This window comes from Nycticebus coucang, chromosome 16 (assembly GCF_027406575.1).
Source record: "Nycticebus coucang isolate mNycCou1 chromosome 16, mNycCou1.pri, whole genome shotgun sequence".
Classification (NCBI taxonomy): domain Eukaryota; kingdom Metazoa; phylum Chordata; class Mammalia; order Primates; family Lorisidae; genus Nycticebus; species Nycticebus coucang.
The window spans coordinates 60,043,819-60,061,178 of record NC_069795.1 but is presented as its reverse complement, the minus strand read 5'-3'; the positions used below and the strand labels follow the sequence as shown (position 1 = coordinate 60,061,178).

Below are 17,360 nucleotides of genomic sequence, written 5' to 3'. Positions count from 1 at the left end.
TCACTAATCCCCTCCCTTCAGGGAGGATATAAATCTATTCATGAACAATCTGTTACTGTAACTCAAACAACTTCCATTAGACCCCACCTATCACACTATGGATCTAATTCAACATTCGGTTTGGAGAGGTTAAATATCAAAATGATAGCACTTCCCCAAATTGATTTAAAAAAAAAAAGGTTCTATTAAAAAGAAACTACAACAAATATCATACTCAATTTTAACACGATGAACATTTTTACCTCTGAGATTACAAATAAGAAAATGATGTCTGCAGTCACCACTTTAGTTCAATTGCATATTGGAGGTCCTAGCCAATGCAATAAGACAAAGAGAAAAATATATAAAGAATTAGAAAGAAAGGCTTTCACTGCCACAGTGGGAATGATTGTGTAGAAGAAAAATTCAAAAGATTGTATAAAAATGAGAAATAAGTAAGTTAAACAAAGTCTCAGGATGTAAGGTCGCAATATCAAAATCAATCACATATGTCACTGTAAATAATTAGAAAATATCTTATGAATATTATTTACAATAACATCAAAACCCAAATAACTTGAAACAAATAATCCAAAGAATTTAGACTACATTTTAAAAAAGTATATTATACAAAATCCCTACCCACAAAAAACTAGGAAGTTGTACTTAAAGAAAACCTCAGTAAATGGAGAAATAAACCAGGTTCATGGATTGAAGACTCAGTCTTGGAAAGGTTTCAGTTATGCACCATATGATTATATATAAATTTACTGTACTCCCAATAAAAATTTTTCAGGCTTTTTATGAAAACCAATAAACTGTTGCTAAAATTAATATGGAAAGAAAAAATAAGACTAAAATAAACTTGAATAGGTAAACTTACTCTACCCAATACCAGAATACATTATAAATCTACAATGAGATTTTGTGATATTTATGCAAAAATAAAAAAATGAACATGGAACAGAGTTCAAAAATAACTCCAGGCATATATGGCTATTTGATTTATTATAAAAGTAACACTGTATAATCTAGAGGGTCTTCTCCACAAACAGTGGTAGCTAGGTACACAAATAAGGCAAAAATACAGATCCTACCTAATATACCCACAAAAATTAATTTTATTTATTTATTTGTTTTCTTTTTTGAGACAGAGTCTCACTCTATGGCCCTGGGTAGCATGCCCTGGCTTCATAGCTCACAGCAACCTCAAGCTCTTGGGCTCAAGTGACCCTCTTGCCTCAGCCTCCAGAGTAGCTGGCCCTACAGGTGCCCACCACAATGCTCAACTAGTTTTTCTATTTTTAGTAGAGACAGAGTCTCATTCTTACTCAGGGTGGTCTCAAACTCCTGAGCTCAGGACATCCACCTGCCTCAGTCCTAGGATTACAGGCGTGAGCCACTATGCCTGGCCATAAAAATAAATAAATTTTAAATGTATCATAGTAAGGCAAAAAAATAAGGCTTCTAGTAGAAAAATTTTCATGATGGTGTACTATTAAAAAGACTTGCAAAAAGTCACCAAGAACTAATTGAAAGAAAGATTGGTTTTGACCACATGGATAGATTATTAAGGACTCTAAATAATATGTTCATCAATAGAAACTATCACAGTGAAAAGGTCAGAGTGGAAGAACATAATTACAATATATTTAAGTAAAAGTTCCTATTTACCATACATAAACACAAATCCTACAAATCCATAAAACGATAAAAGGGACTCCAGCTGAATATAAAGGAAGAGAAACAGGCACTTCACAAGACAAGGATGTTCAAATGGCCCATAATCCTTATATCTCAGCCATTAAAAAAAAAAAAAGATGATATCAAAATGGTTAAATGAAAATACTAATATTACAAAGGGTTGGTGAAGAAGTAGAACAACTTAAACTCTTAACTTTTAACAGGTTATTGGTGGAAATATACATTGTTAAGTAGATACAGGTTCTATCCAACATTAAAACTGACATGTTATAGAATAGCCATGGAGCAAAATATCATACAGTGATGAAAAAAAGTTCTGCTACATGCAACAACATGGATGAATCTCACAATGTCAGCACAGTAGCAGTACAAAGTTCAAAAACTGGTAAAAACCAACTGCTGTGTTAGAAGTCAGCACTGTAGTTATTTCTGGTGAAGAGACAAGGATTTTTGAATATGGAGAAGTATGAGAGGGACTTTTGGAGTGCTGGTAATTAATTTATTGACCAGGGTAGAGGTCTCATGGATGTGCTCACTTTATAACATTTCATCCAACTGCACACTTACATATACTTTTCAGTATGTTCTTGACAATAAAAGTTTTAGTATTTCATGAATCTGTCTCAAATTTTTTTCAAACAAACTTATATCTCACATCATCAAATGCTGTATTTACCAAGAATCAAGACACAAATCTCACAGTTAATGTGGTCAAAACAAAAATCATCACCCTGTTGTTACGGATCAGAACTATAACTCCTAGTACCTGTGAATATGATCTTACTTGGAATTCAAGATTCTACAGATGTAATTAAGATGTAAATTAAGATGAGGTCATACTGTAGGAGACTTGGCCTTTAACCCAGTATGACTGTTGGCCTTATAAAGGGAAAACACCATGACAGAAACATACAGGGAGAATGTCACGTAACAAAAAAGCAGAGATTATAGTGATGCAGCTGCCAAGGCCAAGGTATGCAAAAGATTGACAGCTACAAACAGAACCTAGGGCAAGACAAGAAAGAATTCTATCCAGAGCATCAAAGGGAAGACGGCCCTGCTGACACCTTGATTTCAAACTTCTAGGATCCTCATCTGAAAGATACTAAATTTCTAGTTTTAAGCCACGCAACTGGTGGCACTTAGTGATAGCAACCCATTCTTTTATGTATGTAACACCTGATTCTTTTTTTTTTATTAAATCATAACTGTGTACATTAATGCGATCATGGGGCATCATACACTGGTTTTATAGACCGTTTGACACATTTTCATCACACTGGTTAACATAGCCTTCCTGGCATTTTCTTAGTTATTGTGTTAAGACATTTACATTCTACATTTACTAAGTTTCACATATACCCTTGTAAGATGCACTGCAGGTGTAATCCCACCAATCACCCTCCCTCTGCCCCCTCCCCCCTCCCTTTCCTCCTTCCCCCTATTCTTGGGTTATTACTGGGTTATAGCTTTCATGTGAAAGCCATAAATTAGTTTCATAGTAGGGCTGAGTACACTGGATACTTTTTCTTCCATTCTTGAGATACTTTACTAAGAAGAATATGTTCCAGCTCCATCCATGTAAACATGAAAGAAGTAAAGTCTCCATCTTTCTTTAAGGCTGCATAATATTACATGGTGTACATATACCACAATTTATTAATCCATTTGTGGATCGATGGGCACTTGGGCTTTTTCCATGACTTAGCAATTATGAATTGGACTGCAAATAAACATTCTGGTACAAATAGCTTTGTTATGATGTGATTTTTGGTCTTCTGGGTATATGCCTAGTAGAGGAATTATAGGATTGAATGGCAGACCTATTTTTAGATCTCTGCGAGTTCTCCAAACATCTTTCTAAAAGGAATGTATTAATTTGCATTCCCACCAGCAGTGTAGAAGTGTTCCCTTTTCTCCACATCCATGCCAACATCTCTGGTCTTGGGATTTTGTGGTATGGGCTAATCTTATTGGAGTTAGATGATATCTCAAAGTAGTTCTGACTTGCATTTCTCTGATGATTAAAGATGATGAGCATTTTTTCGTATGTCTGTAGGCTGTGCGCCTGTCTTCTTCAGAGAAGTTTCTTTTCAAGTCCCTTGCCCAGCCTGCGATGGGATCACTGGTTCTTTTCTTGCTAATGCGTTTGAGTTCTCTGTGGATTCTGGTTATTAAACCTTTGTCTGAGACATAACCTGCAAATATCTTCTCCCATTATGAGGGCTGTTTCCTTGCTTTACTTACTGTGTTCACCTCAACTTCCCATTCAGCAATCTTCATACTATTCTCCCTTCTGTTCCTAAATTCCAAATACACTCATTCTTCTCTACTCCTCATATACTTAGATCAAGAAGCATTACTTTGCCTTTAATTATCTCTTGTTTTTTAAGCCTTTCCCTTTAATTTTTACCATTACCATCCTAATCAGGCCTTAATAACTCATCTAGATCACAGGTGTCCAACTTGTTGGCTTCTCTGGGCCACACTGCAAAAGGAGAGTTGTCTTGGCCACACATTAAATACACAGACATTAAAGAAAACTGATGAACTAAAAAAAGATCACGAGATAATTTTCATGTCTGCCACACCACAGATAAGCAAAGAAGTCCTCACATAATCCTAACTATGTAGCGGCCCATTCACAGAGTCCTTTAAAATTGGCAAGCAGATCCCAAATTTGTGATCACTAATATAGAAAATGTATGTATACAAGTAATAAAACATCTTAGGGTGGTTTTTGGTATTTTTTACTACAAAAGTAAAAGTGGGCAACATAAAACTATAGTATATTTGGCACTGTATTTAAGAAACTAATGCATCAGTATCTGGTTCAATGGAAGTAGTTAAGATAGTCAGTTCTCAAGGTGCTCATGAGATATTTTTGCTCTAATTTTATTCTTACTGTGCTTTACTCCTACAGTTGCCCACAAACACAGGTGCTTCCAAAAAGCGATGACATGAGTAAGATAAGACTGTGAAGTAAGGGATATTTTTCTCGGGATGACAGGACCTATGAAGTCTAGTAAAGAGACATGATCAAATTTTTCATTGAGGTGAATGTTGGATTGCAGTTCCATGCATTCACTGTGAAAATTGATAGGTAACATATATACATCAACCGAAAATGGTATCTAAAATGCACCAAAATATTGAATACTTTGCCAGAAAGGAATCTTGAAATGTTTTCAAATTCTTGCATTAAATCGAAAAGCAAGGCAATATACTTCTTGCTGTTCATAGGACTGTTTAACCAACATGCCAAAATGCATAAAATTGTTTGCCTTAATTTGAACTTGGCATAATTTCAATTTCATTTGGAACACTACCATTGTTTGAAACATAGTATTGAGAAATTGGTTTCTACCTTGAAGATGCATGTTTAACTCTTTTAAATGAGCAGCTAAATAAAAAAAAAAAATGCTAAATTTGTAAGTCGGTTTTCATTAAATTCTAAAACAAATTTGGTTTTTGATACCATAAATGACTTGATAACATATTGCAATTCATAACATCTTTCCAACATTTGGGCTCAACTTAGCCATTTTAACCTCTGAAAAGTAAATGATGTTGCAATAGTCAGCCTCAATACTGTTAAAAATTCCTGGAATTGGCAATGATTCAATCCCTTGGTCCTTATGAAATTCACAGTCTTGATGATGATTTACATGTTATCCATTTCTAAAGCTTTTGTGAACAAAATTTTTTGATTGTACTACACAATGATAAATGTACACCATCAAATGTGAGCTTTGGTGACAACTGCATCATCTTCCACTAATTTTATATGTCCCTCTCTTTTACTTATCATTGCTGAAACATCATCAGTAGCTATACCATATATGTTGGCAATGGACAAAGGAAACTGTCTTAACATACTTCTTACTGTTTTGTATAAATCTCTTGATTTATACACCAACAAAGACATTTCTTCAGTGACATATTAGTCATTAATATTGCTAATAAAAATGGCAAGTTAAGCCATATTTGTGGCTTCAGTGCTGTCATCTATAGCCAAAGCATAATCTTTGACAGATTTTCCAATTTCTTCAATTCGCCCAGCTATCGTCTGGTGAGAAAACTGATTTTAGAAATAGCCCTTTTTTTCCCAGGCAAATTATATCTGCCATGCTTTCCATACATTGCATTTACTCACCATCAGTAAATAGTGAGTTTATGTGCTATTAAATATGCTACCATATAACTAGTTTTTACAATGGAATCTGTCTGAGCTGTAACTTTTTTTTTTTTTTTTTTTTTTATTTTTTTGTAGAGACAGAGTCTCACTGTACCGCCCTTGGTAGAGTGCCGTGGCGTCACACGGCTCACAGCAACCTCGAAGTCTTGGGCTTACGCGATTCTCTTGCCTCAGCTTCCCGAGCAGCTGGGACTACAGGCGCCCGCCACAACGCCCGGCTATTTTTTGGTTGCAGTTTGGCTGGGGCTGGGTTTGAACCCGCCACCCTCCATATATGGGGCCGGCGCCCTACTCACTGAGCCACAGAAGAGCTGTAACTTTTTAAAAACATTTTCGTTGCAAAGAAACTTTTTTCAGTTCTGCTATGTTGTCCGTACAACACAATCTATTATGTGCATGCAATCTGGCAACATATTTTGCACGTAGTATCTTTTCAAATTATAGTCTTTGAAAAGTTGCACAAATTTCCTACAAATGAAGCCGAGTGCCTTAATACTTGCCTCAACAAAAAAAGCAGGCATCTGTCTACTTTTCACTGAACAATCTTCCTTTTGTCCTTAATTTTTCCTTTTGGGTTTCTGTTTTCTTTTGCCATGCTACAGAAGCTATGCTGAGATAAAAACAATAATAATAAACAACTATATTTACTTTTATTATGAAAATTAATAAGAAAATAGAAAGCACCTAATAAACACATGTACATGTTAAAAATAAAAAATAAACAAAACAAAACTTCCAGACACACACACACACACACACACACACACACACAAAGAAAACAGAAAGCATGGTTTGGGCCCTTCCACATATCAGCTGCCTCTCACAAGGCAATGCTGAGGGTCTAGTGTAAAGTTTAGCAGCTGATGTGTGAGAAGCCACCAGGTGTAGAGGTACTCTTAATAATCAGAATGCTAACCTTTTACTTCTAAATAACATTGAACACCTAAAATTACAATGGCAGGTTGAAATATTATTGATAATTATTGCCTCACCAAGTCAGCATGAGCACATGTAACGTCTGATGGTGTCAATTAGACAGTCTGTTCCTGGAATATAATACAGCAAAAGCCACACACCTCCATAAAACTGAAGCCACACATAGGTACAACAGTAAAAGCATATGTTTATGTGACACTGTGACACAATGCTGTCATCTACAAAGTTCATGCTTGAAAACTACACAGTTGAGTTCCACCAAGAAAAAAAAATCACTTAATGTTTTAAGTATGTTTATGATATTGTTTGGGCCATGTTCATAGCCATCCTGGGCCACAGGTTGGACATCCTCGATCAGCCATCTCACCTATGATAAATCAGTATTTCTTAAATCCTACTTTCCTTGTCTCTGCTCTCAAATTTTCAGACACACTGATTTCAGATCACTTCATATTCAAAAGGCACTCATATGATTCTATTCTACTTCCTTCAGTACAGGAATATAACTGGTTCCCAGAAGCACATTTTGTTCTTTATTGGTGAGTTTTTCACAGTATCTGGAATAATCTCTGGGAGACTTACATCTCAATTAAATTAAAAACAGCCACTAATAAAAACTGATTACTAACCTCACAACATCTTTTATGTTTTACAAGTCATGTTATTTCAACTCATACCTTCAATGCTGAGTCATCATTCATTCTCAATTGATATCTTATTCCATTTTCCCCCAAAGGTTCTTGTTTCCTTTTTAAAAAAGGTTTTGAATGTGTTTTGTTCTGTCTTGTTAGACACCGTCTTACAAGGCTGGAAACCTCAAACTCCTGGGTTCAAACGATCCTCCTGTCTCAGGCTCCCGAATAGCTAGGACTACAATGCACACCATGGTGTTCAGACTCCATTTTTTTCCCAAAGGTTCTATACTAAGTTCCGATATCACCCCACACTCACTTATTCTAAAAACATATCACTTAAGTCACTAAAGATCAAAGCCTCTTTTTAACATTCTTCTCTTACACCTAGAAGTGTCTCTACATCTTCACCTGTCGTTTTCTTTTCCCTATTAAAGAGAAGTCTTTCATTTAAAGACTAGTCTCTCCCAACTGTTTTTCTACTCACTCTCTGTTCCTGAAACTCAGCATATCAACATGCTTCTCCCACTCCCACCCCAAAGACATATAAGTCATGAGAAAAATTAAATCAAAAAAGAAAAAGTTTTTCAAATTTCTAGAGTGGACATTAGTGGATAATATATCTTCTCAGGTTATAGCAACAACAAAATCCAATTTCTAAGAGAAGCAATCCTAGCATCAGGGTGAAGCTATAATGTCCAGTATCTAAGAGAAAAACAAGAAATAACTTTAATAGACTGCCCCTCAATATTATCTTGGTATGATTCTAGATATAGTTCTAGATGCCTAGCCTCCTTTGGTTCCTGATTTCCACACCCTGACGCACCCAATATCCTTTAATGAATTGTCTTTCAAGTCAAGTTTCTGTTGCTTTTTGTTGTTGTTGCAGTTTGGCTGGGGCCAGGTTTGAACTGGCCACCCTCAGTATATGGGGCCAGTGCCGCCCCCTGTTGCTTTTGTTTAAAAAAAAAAAAAAAAATATATATATATATATATATATATATATGAATGCTTCACGAATTTGTGTGTCATCCTTGCACAGGGGGCATGCTAATCTTCTTTGTATTGGTCCAATTTTAGTGTATGTGCTGCCGAAGTGAGCACTGATGTTTGTTAATTAAAAACTTAACTGTATTAGTCAGTTCAGGCTGCTATGACAAAATATCAGAGACTGAGTAGCTTACATGATAAGACATTTATTTCTTACAGTTCTGTATGATGAAAGTCTGAAATGAAAGTGCTAGCATGTTCAAGTCCCTAGGAAGGGGACCTTGGCTTGCAGATGGCTGCTTTCTTGCTTTGGATTCTCTCCCTGTTCTTATAAGGGCACCAGCTCATCGCGGGGCTCTAACCTCCTGACTACATCTAAACATAATTACCTCTCAAAGGTCCACCTTCTCCTAATACCATCACACTGGAGGTTAGGGCTTCAGCATATTAATTTGGGAAAATAGAAGAGACACAAACATTCAGTCTCTAATAACTGATACATTATTTTTTCCTCTCAAATTATTCTCTCTCCCTCTTTCCCAAGAGTAGACCCTAATCTATACTACTCCTTCACTATCCCCTCATTTGTTAATCCCTTCAGATTTGACTTTTTCTCCCAGCCATATTTATCAAAATTACTAACAGTCACCCATGCCCTCCTCTCCAAACTACTAAATGTATTCATTTATTTATTAAGATTTTTTCCATATCATTTATCTCCTTCCCTCCCTCTGACAGCTTATCCGATCAAAAGACCTCAATCTTAAAAATTTTTTCACCTCCCTCCCTTCTTCCCTTTCCTATCTACTTTTCTTTTTCTTTTCTCCTTCTCTCTCTCTCTCCTGTGTCCCTTTCTCTCTTTCAAATAACTCATCCAATCTAAATATCTGATACCAATCCTGATAATTCCCAATTTCATATTTACCTCCTACCTCTCTTAATTTCCCACCATAGTTCAAAAACAACCCAGAAGCATCACAATTAAAATGCTCTCAAAAAACAAACAAACAACAACAAAAACAACTATGCATGAAATAAAGAAATCTTTTCATCATCTTTCCAGATAATTCAAGGGAGAAATCCATGTTAGTTCATAACTCCTCCTTCCTCATCAACAATGTTATCCATATACCATATAATCTACTTCTCAGATCCCTTCCTCCCTTTTAAATACCTCTGTCAAACTGACATTTATCTCTATAATCCTCTCTTTCCCATGGATTAATGTGATGGTTTTCTCTTTCACTTATGCCTCATAACTCCAACGTATCTTTTACATTGCTGCTAGAGCTTCTCAATAGTTAACCTGCATTCAGAAGCTCCTCACTACTTAACTACAGTCTAATCTCCTCAGCAAAGTACAATTAAACCTTTGTAAGTTGACCAAACAAGCAACTGTAGCAAACTGGTCAACATATGGAGGTAGTCAACATAAAGGACTAGGCCTATACTATACTGATACATACATGTGGTGCATGTCTGGTCTATGAAAATTAGGTCAACTTCAGGAGGTGGTCAGTAGTAGAGAGGTATTTAACTAAGTTCCATTGTATTTAAAACTCCATGACTTCCATAAAAGTCCATGCTTGATTTAAACTACATGGAAACATTAATTCTTTCTAAAGAGTTCTTAGTCATCTTTTTAACTTGTATGCTCTTTTTCACTGATTTTTTCTAAAAAATGGAAATCTAAACTCTTCTATCAAGAGTCAGCTAGAAAATTAGCTCCTTTAAGTCTTCTTCCATCCCCAGTTAAACTGCTTATTCCTCTATAATCCCATACCAATTAATTTATATTTCTAACATGAGAATTCATTTTCCCTTACATTACTGTTAGTTGTATTTGTAGAGCACTTTACTGCAATTTAAATTTGATAGCAATTCTGTGAAAGAAGCATTGTTTAGATAGAGAGAAGTAACTGGATTTAAAACACATACACACTCACACACACACTTAATTCTGAATCTCCTGACAATTAATTTTGCATTTCTTAAGGGCAAAGACTCCAAGGGATTTAGCAGAGTCCTTGCAACAAATGCTTTGAGTTTTATGTTTGAAGTAAATATTCTTTTCTGTTTGAAATAACCCTGTTTTACCTGTCTGAACTCCTGAAGACATTGCTCATCACTTTAACTCTTTCAGGCCTTACTGATCTTTTTTTTAGGCTGTATCAGACCACTGCGTATGTTGTTACAAATGCCAAATATATGCTGTTAACCTTACTAATGCTTTTATAAGCTTTAGAGAACCACCACACTTTATTCCACTGTGATATCCTCTATACTACCTAGCACACAATCGGTGCTCTATCACCTGCTTCCTGGTTGATGCTCAGTAGTTCTCCATTTATCCCCTCCTCCAATTTCTAAGCCCCTCATTTTCTGCTTAACAGGTATAGATCAACTGTTGTCACTAACTTTACCATTCTAATCATCTAATGGGAAAAAAAAAAAATCCACAGTGACTATTTTAAATAACTGTAGAGGGCAGCAAAGCAACAGTAGTAGCCTCAAACAAAAATATTTATTTTTTCTTAGGGAATTTCAGGTTTATTTTCATATTTTAACAGATGCTGTCAAGATTAAAGCTTCTGGAGGACAAGAGATTTTGGGGGATGCTATTACAAATTTCACCAGCTACTTGAATGTTTTAAACATTTTCAGTATCAACTATAAATATATACATAAAAAAAAAATCTATCAATGACCAGATCCTTTTATATACACATGGAAAAATAAGTTTCATAAACAATGTATGTTTTCAAAATAGCCCCTATAAATGCTGACTCCTTTAAGAATCTAAAAGTTAAAAATGTTTTTTCATTAAAATTGTAAAAATAATCTATTTCTTAATTTTATTTTATTAAATACAGAAAAGAATGTCAGTCTTATTTCCTGTCTAAAAAAAAAAAAAAGATGTTCTCATTAGTATTACTGGTTCTAGAATTGATGAGGCTCCTTTGTGTTATTCAAAAAGAGTCAACAGTAAGGTCTATACCAGCTTAAAAAGAAAAAAATTATGAATCCTTTGACATTGCATGAGTATATAACAACAAACACAAGGCAACAATTTAAAAAATAGGAATTCCTTGCTGTTATTTTAATATTGACATTCATTGTTTTTAATATGTACTGGGCAGACAAATTGTATCATCAAAATAAACATATATTTATAATCTCAGAATTGCTTATAAGAATAAATAACCACTACTACAAAAGTGGTTACTTTTAGCAACTATTTCTCCAACTTTGTTTTGGTGGTAATTTTTTTTTACCTCCCTTAAATTGAACAAGCAAGAATGCAGATTTTAGAGTGGCTGCTACAGCCATTAACATATGCAGACTCATAATTTAGAGAAAAATGTTGCTATGGTAGTCTAGCCCTGTGCCCTTACCAAGAAGTACAGAATTGTTAGCTGTGTACCTTTCTCTACTTGAATCCTTCAAAAAATTAAATGAAAGAAATTAAGAAATACTTTTTATTTCACATTTAAAATACTTCTGAACAGGCAGTTTATTGTCTGACTCAGTATTAAATTGAATATATAGCCATGAATATCTCTGATCTAAATCAAATTAGTAGAAAGTGTGAGTTCAATATAACAGGACATTTGTGAAATGAATCAATCTAGCCCACAGTAGCTATGACTAAATTAAAAATCTTACTAATAATCTTCAAAAACTATGGCCCAAGATACTTTTATATTGCAATCTTTTTTTTTTTTTTTTTTTGGTAGAGACAGAGTCTCACTGTACCACCCTCAGGTAGAGTGCCGTGGTGTCACACAGCTCACAGCAACCTCCAACTCCTGGGCTTAGGCGATTCTCCTGCCTCAGCCTCCCGAGTAGCTGGGACTACAGGCGCCCGCCACAACGCCCGGCTATTATATTGCAATCTTGACTGTCATGGATAACTCATAGAAACAGAGTTCTTAAACAATATTGATCTTTCAGATTACTAATATGAACACTTCATTAATATTTGTATTCTTCCTCTGAATTGAAACAATAGAAAAGTCAAGCACACTCTTAATTATATACAATGTTCTCAAACAGTGAGTTGGAGTCCTGGCTGGCTCTGTTCATCTATATTTATATTTGCCCCTTGTCTTTTTTTATGTCTTTCCCAATAGTAACGTTGGTCTCTTTCCATTACAAAATAGATTAGGTTTCTTAACTCTACCCACTTTATTCCTAAAACTCAACCCAGAGTGAGGTGTCATACATATGATATGTCCAACAGAATCCATTTACACAAAACAATTAGATAATTACATAGCTGATTTTGCAACACCAGAGAGGAAGATTTGTTATTCTCCTATGAGGTCAATTTCACAAACACTTGAAAGTCAAAATGGGTAAAACAATGGGTAATAGAAAGAAATAAAGAGAGCAAAAAGAAAAAAAAATCAGTAGAGAAATCTCAAGTAATATCTTTAAGTCTATCAATCTTCACTAGTTTATAACTCAAACTTAAAATATATATTCCTGTTAAGATAGGAATATCAAGAGTACAAACCTCTCTAACAATATATTCCCCTAATTTGTTCTACACAACATAGCTTCTGCAACATAGCAGGTATTACACAAAAAAGGATTTGCTTAGTCTGTAAGATGGTATATTTCACTAAATATTTTTTAGACCATTATCAACTAACCCACATTTTAACTTTCCATGAGGAGTATATGGTTAGTTTTTTTCCAATCCCAAATGCACACATATTAAATCATGGTACTTTTTTCCAAGTCTTCCTATCTTCTAAGACCATTATTTCATAGAAGTATGTTGGCAAACATTGTTCTAAACCTAAAAACATGGAAAAAAACAAAGAACAGAATTGGCATGCTCACACTATGCAAGAAGGAGTAAGAGAAGACTTCATGAAGAAAATCAGTCTTATAAAGAGCTTTTCAAAATTTGATTAGGTAGGAAGGAAGAGCTGTCTCATTCTAGACATTATGTGTTAAGGACTAGAGAAGCACATAACCCACTTCAGAGAATATGAATAGTTTAGACTTGCACTGTCCAAAATGGTAGCCACCAGCCATACATGCCACAAGTGTGACTCTTTTTTTTAACCTTGAAAGTTAATGGAATCCAAATAAAGTTAAAACAACTATCATCTCTTCATTCTATAGAGCTACATGTATAATTTACTAATTTAAAACTATAAAACAATAGTGTGAAGTGATAAAAGGCATATCATCAATTCTTAGCCATTAAATCCAATTATCACCTGGCATGCTTTTATACATGGGTTAAATTCCAGTTTATGAATATCTCCTCACTATGTAACAGGTCTTCCCTACTTATCTTAATCAGCAGAATGAATAGTGGGCAGTCAATAGTTGTACAAGAAAAACAATCTCCTAAATGCTATATTAAAGAGAATAAGTAAAATAACAATATCAGTTTACAACATCCTTTTTAAAACAATTTTAGTACCTGCAAATGGCTATACGTAGACACACGGGTGAGTCAACATGATGAGCTCAAATGATGAGCTGTGTTACAATTAATGAGTCTTTCAGAAAAATAACTTGAAGCCTACCCTTAAAAAAGTTTTACAACAAATTTTATTTAAATAAATGATTAAAATATATCAGAACCTATTACAAAAAATAAAAATCTTAAAAGTTTTATTTAATTCAGGAAAGAATATGGGTTCAAGACAAAAATATATAATGTAATAAAAAATATCACAGATTAATGATGCTGAGACCTTTGGATCTATGTGCTTGGCAAACAAATTTATCTTTAAAATTCCATTACTGACTAAAGGTTATTTTATTTTACCCTACTTTTACATATTAATGGCAATTATTAACTAAATGTCTCATCTTTTGCAAATCATACAGTGCTTATCAATTTTTATGAAAATGTTAAAGATTTCAGAATATGTTGTAGCATTATTTACTAACTAACTTTTTAATGGGTAAGTTACAGAATGTCAAAAGACTATTTTCTTAAGGTTAGTCACAGCCAGCTTCTCTTCAGTAATTTTCAAATCATTGGCAATAACCCATACCTTTTATACCTTAACTATACAGAAACAAAACAAACATCAGAGTTGCTGAGTCACTAAGTTGTAAATATACTCATATATTTAGGTGTAAGTGACATAAACAAGTTTAAACAGTAAACACACACACACACACACACAATTGCCCAGCTCTCCTAAATCCTATTTCTGATGCTGTAGCTTACCTCGAGTAAGGAAAATTGGATCTTTTCTGCTTGCTTCTAAATTTGGTTGACTTTCAGTAACATGTTTAATAATGAAGAAACAGTCATACAGGGGTAAATATGTACTATAGGCCCCAACCTCATACTACCAGTAAGTTAATAAAGTAGACCCTAACTGGGTCTCCCTTTTCCAACTCTCATTTCCAATATAATTATTAACATTCTAAGTGACCTTCCAGAATAGCCACATCTTAAAACGCACTGGACATCGTTAAGTGAAGAGTCAACCAGGCTCCATACAATTACATAGATTGAGTAGTTTGACTGTATTCTAATATTCTGAAAATTGCTCTGTTTATCTTAAGTAAATTTAACAAATATTTAGTCAGTGATTGGGGCTATGCACTCAATATACAGATGTAAAGTGCAAATACAGCAAGCAAATTAACTTGAAAACTCAATTTTTTTAGGACACCAGTGTAGAATTTAAGAATTATCAATACCAACCCGGTTGGTTTATGTTGTGCAATATAATAAATGCTAACAATTAAGAGTTACTATAGTCTATCCACTCTACTAAGTGTTTTCTTTTATTCTTTCATTTAATCCTTACAAGAACCCAATCAGCAAGGTGATAATGTTATGTTTTCTTAAAAGAAGAGAAACTTGAAGTCTGCAAGGTTAAACAACCTGCCAGTGATTCACAGTTAGCAAGTGGCAGTCTGTTTTCAGTATCAAACTGGCTCTTTAGCAACTGAAGCACAACGTGCTGGGAATACAGGAAGGGGACACAATAAGATACAACTCAAATGATTTTTTTTAAATGACTGATATTTTCTCTCATTTTACATTCTTCTATCTTTACCAAATGGGTTAGATATCTCTCTTCCAGACAATTCATGCATTTCTCTATCATATTTACACACCAAACAGTTCTATAATTCTGTTTTCATTAGTTTATCACAGAGTTGTAAGCACCATGAAGGCAAGCCTCTTTATGTACCAAGTGTCAAGTACGTAGAAAGTGATCAAAGGTTCCATCTCCTATTAGATCTTTTCTATCTTAAGAACTGATTAAAATGGAAAGAGGCATAGAATGGGACCTAACAAAGGTCATATATTTTATCTTCTCATTCATCAAAGCCAAATGCTGGCTAATATTATCTACCTCTCAAGAAGAATGCAGGAAGAAAAAGTGAAGTAAATCTGATCATTTACCAATTTTTTATTATAATCATAAAGACACACAAGTTCAGAATAATGAGTCTTTATCAAGTCAGATGAATGTTATAAACCGAGTATCCTTGACCTTTACACTAGGAATTTTTTAGGTTTAAAAAAAAAAATGTGGTAGTTTGTCAACCTGTAAAATTCTCATTTTAAAAGATTAGTTCTCCAAATAAGATAATGTTCACCTCCTCCCAAAAAACAGTAAATCTGATATAAATATCTTTGTAACTTTCGGATATGAGGTCTATCAATTGTGAGGGATATTTTTAACAGTCACATTAGCATAATAAAGTTAATGTTAAGGCTTTACTAAATGTAAACTATATCAAAAATAGCAAAAAGAAAAAATCTGCAAGTGATTAAAAAAATAAAGCATTCTGATCAATAAATCATCAGAAACAGTCATCTTTTCAGGGCTTAAACATATTGTCAATTCTAAAACCAGCTCTGCTTGGTCAAACATAAGTACATGCCAAACCTTGTAAGTAGTACTATGAATGTTAGCACTACTGTATTAACAGTACAGCAGTTAGATCAACAAGTTATTAGATCAACAGCCTACTTGAAAAAAAAATTTTGTTTCTATACTATTAAGCATCCATAAGTCACAAAAACTATGTCCTATTCAAAGACTGAATTCTAAATTAAAGGCTGATGGAAAAAAGTTGTCATAAGGGTTCACAAATTAGGGTGTTAATAACACTATAAGCCAAAAAAAGAAGTTCTTTAAATGAGCAGTGCACAGTAACACAAAACTGGTGTCTATCTCTACAACTACAAGCAAAGTTGACTATGGAAACTTCAATTCATACCTGCTCTAAATTACGGTCCATTTGCCTACACTGCTTAAGTTTCTAGACTCTAAAATAAAGTATCAAGTCCCTTAAATACTACATTATCGAAGAGATTTTTTTAAATAAACTGTTTTCTGTGACCACGTGAAAACCAATGTATTTTTCAAAAAGTAATCAACAATACATTTCCACAATCACTAGGAATCATGTAAATTCTCTCTCCTATATAAGCTGTAGGTATTACCTAGCTTCAGTCATCCATAGAGCTTTGCCTTGATCTACCTCTGCAGAGGTATAAATAGTCTCTCAATACTTACATAAACTAAGGCAGGATAGTCGCCCTCTCCAACTATCCTACCCTCACCCAATTGTTAAGTAGTAGCATCCTCAATCTCCCTTAACAGAAAAGAAAAGCACACAAATTCAATCCAGAATCTTGCATCAATTTAAAGAAGCATAGTATTAAGAACTGTGTTTTGTAACCAAATATTTGGGGACTTGGAACATAAGAACAGTGTATATTAAATAATGTGCCATTTATCACACTATATTCTGTGTAAACCAGAAACTTCACCATTGCAGTGCTAGAAATGTGGCAGTTAACTGATAGAGGAAATTCTCAGCCTGTGGTGGGACTCCATCTCATCATGAAAATTTTGCCTTCCTCAGAACCAACTACCTGATTCAGGATTCTCTTTCTTGTAAATCAC

At 34.3% G+C, this 17,360-nt stretch overlaps 1 protein-coding gene and 1 non-coding gene across 2 annotated transcripts in view; both read right to left on the bottom strand.

Moving 5' to 3' along the window:
• NECTIN3 (nectin cell adhesion molecule 3) overlaps positions 1-17,360 on the bottom strand; it is a 68,077-nt gene that overhangs the window by 49,033 nt on the left and 1,684 nt on the right. The window lies entirely within an intron of this gene.
• Positions 8,447-8,553, bottom strand: LOC128568225 (U6 spliceosomal RNA). The gene has a single exon (XR_008375047.1). It is a non-coding gene; the product is annotated as a U6 spliceosomal RNA (small nuclear RNA).